Source organism: Lissotriton vulgaris, chromosome 1_1 (assembly GCF_964263255.1).
Source record: "Lissotriton vulgaris chromosome 1_1, aLisVul1.2, whole genome shotgun sequence".
NCBI classification, from domain to species: domain Eukaryota; kingdom Metazoa; phylum Chordata; class Amphibia; order Caudata; family Salamandridae; genus Lissotriton; species Lissotriton vulgaris.
This window is the reverse complement of record NC_141685.1, coordinates 858,500,972-858,506,971: the sequence shown is the minus strand read 5'-3', so window position 1 is coordinate 858,506,971 and position 6,000 is coordinate 858,500,972. Positions and strand designations below refer to the sequence as shown.

At 39.1% G+C, this 6,000-nt stretch overlaps 1 pseudogene; it reads left to right on the top strand.

Annotated features, from left to right (window-relative positions):
* Window positions 1-1,029: 1,029 nt before the first annotated feature.
* The window catches only part of LOC147748029 (cytochrome P450 2D15-like), a 433,488-nt pseudogene continuing 428,517 nt past the window's right edge, over window positions 1,030-6,000 (top strand).

Genomic DNA, 6,000 nt, shown 5'->3' with positions numbered 1-6,000 from the left:
TCATATGTTTCCCGGTTCTGATGCCATTCACTTGTTTCGCTTTCATTCTGTACTTGGAGTAATACTTTTCCTGTGCCACTGTGTAATTCAATGCTGCTCGTTACATGAAACATGTTGCCCCAACGTAGGTCAATGCCCTCGGCGCCCTTCTCCTGGCATTAGTTTAATCCCATAAGAAAAGAGATGAAAGGGGGTTTACAGCAATTTATTGGGTCCCTGCCAAGAGAGCCTCTTGACTCTCAGCCTCAGACCTTTCCCTGCCTGCCATTCCAGCCTCCACTTCAGTCTCTCAGTTAAGTTTTCCCGAGCCTGGGGGCTATCCAGTGTTTGCGAAGCAAAAAGCACTAAGGTTGCAGTTTCCTGACTTGCATCCAAAATGCAGGTGGTGCTCGGTTTAAGGTTCCTCCGCAGGCTCCTTTTCAACATTAAACTTATTTCTCTCATTCGAAAGAAACCGGCACGCTGGACTGGTAGAAAATCATGTCTTTAATTCCACGCAATAGTCAGACCCCCCAGGATATAGCGGCATGGATTAGCAAATTTAGCAGCACAAATATGGAAATTTAGCGGCATTTTTGCAACACACAATTGTTGGTCACTCAAATTCTGCGGAAGATTTAAAATGTTTGGAAGCTGTGCGCCCTGGTGTAATAATGCATCTCTTCTTTCGACATCCACAGACGTCCAGGCTTACTCATGGGCATACTTGGCATACTCCATTGCCACTGCATTGCCAGATCCTGGCATGTAGATTCTAAGAGGCTTGATGGCACAGGAGTTGTGCTGACAGGCCATAATCTGAAAATGAGGCCACTTCACTTTCGCGGGCACTTATGTACCTGGAGGGTCTGATTACAGCTATCTGACTGTAAAACTAGGCAATTCCTATTTCATCTGTAACTTACAGATGGAATCGGAATTGCCTAGTTTTCAAGTCAGATTGTAGGTTTCAACAGTTACAAAGACACAGGAGCAATAACAAACTTGTTGACAGTGAACATCTATATTACACACCTGCATACAATTGTTATGACAATTAAATTTTCATTTCTTGGCAAGTATAGAAGTAAACAAGGCCTGAACAATCCACCTAAAAAGTAGGTAAGTAAATGGCCAAATCCCATGTGGCAGGTTTTGAAATACTTCTTCAGTGGGCAGAATGAATATAGAAAGTCTCTTTGTAGGCGTGCAGTGAAGTAAATATATTTTGCAGCCTTTGCAGCATATTAATTTGAGTTTAGCATGATAAAGGTAAGTTGAAAAGAATTCTTACATTTTAAAAACATACCCTAATCACCTAAAATATTTAAGTTTATGCAAAATGCTCACATTAGTCCTCAGTATCGGAGCTGAGTGGGACAATTGTCAATAATGACATGAAAAAATATATATATTTTGAAAATAAGCTTTTGCAATGACATTGGTTTGCTAAATTTATTACAAAAAACCTTATGACAGTCTGGCTGAAGCCTTTATTGTCAGAGTCATCACTTGTAAAATTCTGCAGAATTCATACTTGTACCATGCTTAGATGTGCATTTGTAATAGTGTTCTGCTTTACACATATGAATGTGTTACCTTCATTATGGGAGGTATCTTAAACTGTCATCAATCCCCTTGTAATTGTTAGATACCTATTCCACCCCAGATGTTGCTTTTGACACATAAATTGATATTTGATATAGTAGCTGACATTTACTTGCCACGCCTAGCGCTGTCAGTCCTGGGAAGGAAAGTTTCCCATGGTACATAAAAGAGAAAACATCAGAATTTTCAGAAGTTTATAGAGGATCCGGAAGTAGTGGGACAACAGTTAGAGACAGACTGCAAGGCAAGAGCATAAACAATGATGAGCTTTGACAATGGGGGCGTTTTCTGAGCCTTACTTATGTAGAAATCACGTCTTTTTTTACAAAAGTGCTGATTTTGCGGGCACTTTTGTCAAAATCGCTGCATTTTTACATAAGTGCCGATTTCGCGGCAAACCGCGAAATCCTGGAGGGTCTGAATAGTAGAATCTATAGAACAGCACATTTCTCTTAAGATTTCTGGCTTTCAAGACGCGTTTCAACTGGCTCAGCAGCCTTTCTCAATTGAATCATTTGCCATTTTTTTCTCCCTGGGTCTTTAAGTATTCTCTTGATTAGTAAAAATAAAAATAAAATACTTATAGTGCAGCAGTTCATTGAAATAAAATACACATTTGTTATATCATGACATTTTAAAAATGCAGCAATTTTTTTTTGCCGATATTTAAATTCTTTCCAGTATAAGTTAGGATGATGATATTTTTGAAAACAATATTTTTGTCAGGATATTTTGGTATTGCAATATTTTTGTCTGTGAATCAAGTGAATTTGTCCAGGATCCCACAATTTGATCAAATTTGAAAGTTGGGCTTTAAAGTTGGCCTCTCTATCATGACTCATATGAGCGTGCTAAACCTGAAGTGGCCAGGTCTGTGGACATCATCGTTCTTTACACAGCCTCGTATGTTTGTAATGTTTTTGGTAAAATACATTTTGTATGATAAATATATTTCATTTGGTTTCATAAATGTCTTTCATGAGCACAATAGAATAATGATACAGGAGTACCATCAGAAATACTGTATCAGAAGGAAGATTTTTCTCCTTAATTGGAGCTCCTAAACGTGTACTTTATGATCACCAATATAATTCGCAGTGTACTTTTAAACACAGTACTTGGGCTTGTTTAAAAAGAACTATGAGAGGGAAATCCCCCAAGGCCCTTTCATGTGGTTTGACTCTGACCTCACATTTGGTCACTCTGTAGAACTCCACCAGAGGATGTCAAAAATAAGAATTACCTGATAAATTTGAGTTGCTCTTAACAGACACATAGGACTAGAGGTATTTGTTCTGATTTTGTTTTCTACACCTTAGCCATAATTAAACTTACATATGCTTTGAAGTTAACAGTTATCCTATTAACAGTCACTAGAATACGATTATATTCATCCCGTTTGTCAGTAGTCCTTAGTTCCTGCCTATGTCTCTCCTGGTCCAGAGCCCAGAGTTGTTGGTCCATGTCTCCTTAGGGTGGGACTAAGGTGTTGTTGACCACCGCTTCGGTGGCCAGAAGCTCTTTTGCAACGTTAGGCCCATAATTCAGTTTCATGCTGACTCTCCTATGCTTTCTCCTTGAAGGTCGTCCATTTGACCCGCATTTCATGATGAACAATGCTGTGAGCAATGTTATCTGCTCCATAATTTTTGGGGATCGCTTCGATTACGATGATGAATATTTCCTGGAAGTGCTAAAACTATTTGACGATATACTAGCCGCTGAGGCTGATGTACTTTTTTAGGTAAGTCAGGAATATTATCAAAGCACAGATGTGTGCAGCCATTACTAGGTGTTCTGCAGCTGTCATGTAAATTTGGTCATATTTACTATTATTTTATGAATCCCATAACAATTTGTTTGACAAACAGAACTAGTATAGGAGTTCAACATATGATACTGGATTCCAACAAAATGACTTTCAAAAACAAACTACCTTCCTTGAGCTGTTGTTCTAGTATTTTATATGTGTGTGAGCAATAGTCAAGAATCCCCATCATTCAGGATGTCCACAACTCCTTTTGGAATTTTATATGTCCTGTTGATTCCCTCTTAAAAATGCAAGTATTAATAACCACACAAAACATGTTCTAATACATTTCCTGCACTGAATGTTATCCCTAAAATCCATCTAGTTGTGAACAATTGTCAACAATATAAATTAGAGTACTTGGCTGTCACCTCTAAAAAGTATGTTTGCTAATATTTTGAATGATGACTATGTTTTCTGGGGTAATGCATAGGAGAAATAAAATATAATGTTGTGTTTGTTACATTGAAGCTGGAAGCAAACAAGAATGAATCATTCCTACACTTTGCCTGGAGGTATGGATCAAAGTATGGATTCAGATAATCTTTCAATTTCCTCTAGACAATGCTTTCTCCAATATCTGTAACCCTGAAATCAGCATTAAAATAATTGAGATGTATGACTTTTTAAGTACTGAATATAAACTAATATCTGCAGTGGGCCCTTTCCCTATCTTTTGAAAAGAATGGGTGCCTATGAAAGGAATCTCTCAGATTCAGATAATGGAAACATTTTAGATGAACTGGAGGCCTCAACTGCCAATATTTTAGATATGAAAGCAGCCTTTCCAACTCTGAGATACTTTCTGAAATGTGAGCAGCAGGCAGTAAGTGACCACTTGGGTCCACTGAGGCTCATTTGCAAAACCTTAGCTCAACCCTGGGAACATGTGGTGAGCAGTCCGTTTTTTTCAAAAGAACATGTGCAAAGCATTTAAAAATAACAATACTGCTGAATAAGAAAGAAACATGACAGTAAGATAAACTGACATCAATTTATTAAAATACCTCTCAATATTATGAATTATAAGGCACCAAAATGAACACAATCTACTGGAGGATTCTTGAGATATAAATTATTGAGCAAATAATAAATCACTGCTTTTCGTTCAAAAATTGCAAAGAAGCATAGGCAACTAATGCAGTTAGTTGGAAAACCTTTGAAAACTTTTTTTAAGTTTTGTTTTTAATTACTCCAGTCCAACTCTGTCATAGGTGCCATTGAAGCTTGGTAGGACAGTTACCTTGCAGTCAAAATAGTCTCTAGTCCAGAACTAGTTTATAAGGGCGAACAACAATAGATAGCAATGGAGTGGTCATGAGGCAAAGGATACTGGATGCAGATCCGGTGAAAGTAGTCCTCCTGCTGCCAACCTTAGGTCCATGAACACTGTGGCCAGAGGGCTTGATCTCCCTTAAAGTCTGGTTGAAGTCAAGCCAAGAAACAGTTGCCACTGGTCTACTAGTCTCTGCTTCCCTATAACTGATTACTCTCTCGGGTCAAGCAGACTCTATTGCAACCTTTCTGCATCAAGACTCAGTCAGTGGTAGTCAAGCGATTGTGGATACCAACTCACAAAGGCAGGTTTCTTCAGCTTATATTGCCCTGTTACTGTAACAAGAAATCAGCCAACTGACTCTTGAAGTCATGTGTTCTGTCTGGGGCTCAGGTATTATGTTTTCTTGAGCATGGCACCACAGGCACAGTCATGACTTTGCTAGCCGAAGCTTCAGCAGGTGTATTCCAGTCTTTTGTGCAGCCTCTCTTTGCGAGGTCAAGTAACTAGCAGGGCATTCCTTCTTTGGTATTCTCCCGGTCCAGATGTGATGTGAGATCTGGTGTTAGGGGTGCCACTTTTTTTGTCCACAACTTGCCAGTGGGGGATGTAGTGACTATTAGCCAATGGGCTACTAGGTCCCCTCCTGCCTGCTGGGGACTTCATACAAAGTATAGCATCTACCCATCCAAAAATACAATATTATGCCCACTCCTGAGGTGGCAGAACCCCTCTCTCGATCTGTGGGGCTTGGTAGCCCACCCTGCAGATGTGTCAACCTGAGAGATATACATCCACAGGAAAACTGGTTTGCCAACTGTTTCCCTTGATCAGTCACTGATGCCAACATGTCAACCAGAATAAAAAATCTGCCCCTCTTGTGTGTGTCCACCATTTGCCCTACACAGCAGCCTTCTTGTCGATATAGGAATTACCATTTAAAAAACCTTTGAAATTCACTGAAAAAAACATAGGTTTCAGCCACATTATAGTTAGGAATTAGCATTTAAAAAACCTTGCAAATTCACTGAAAAAACCTGCGAGCAACAGTGGTCACAGATAGGCTAAAAACAAAATATTAGCCATGTTTCAACTACTGAGCCCACAATGTATCATAAGTGTAAACGTGGTGACTAAGTATAAAATTACCAAAAACAAATGAAGGACTTGTTACTACCGTGATCAGGAACTGTCAAAGTTCGAAACCCTTAGGTGAAGGAGGAAGAATTTGAGTAAAATAAATTGGGTGTAAACCACTCAAAGAGAGTGCAGCGTATTTGTGGAACTTTGCTTTAACAAATTTTTGCGGGGCTAGTCTCTGCTTTGC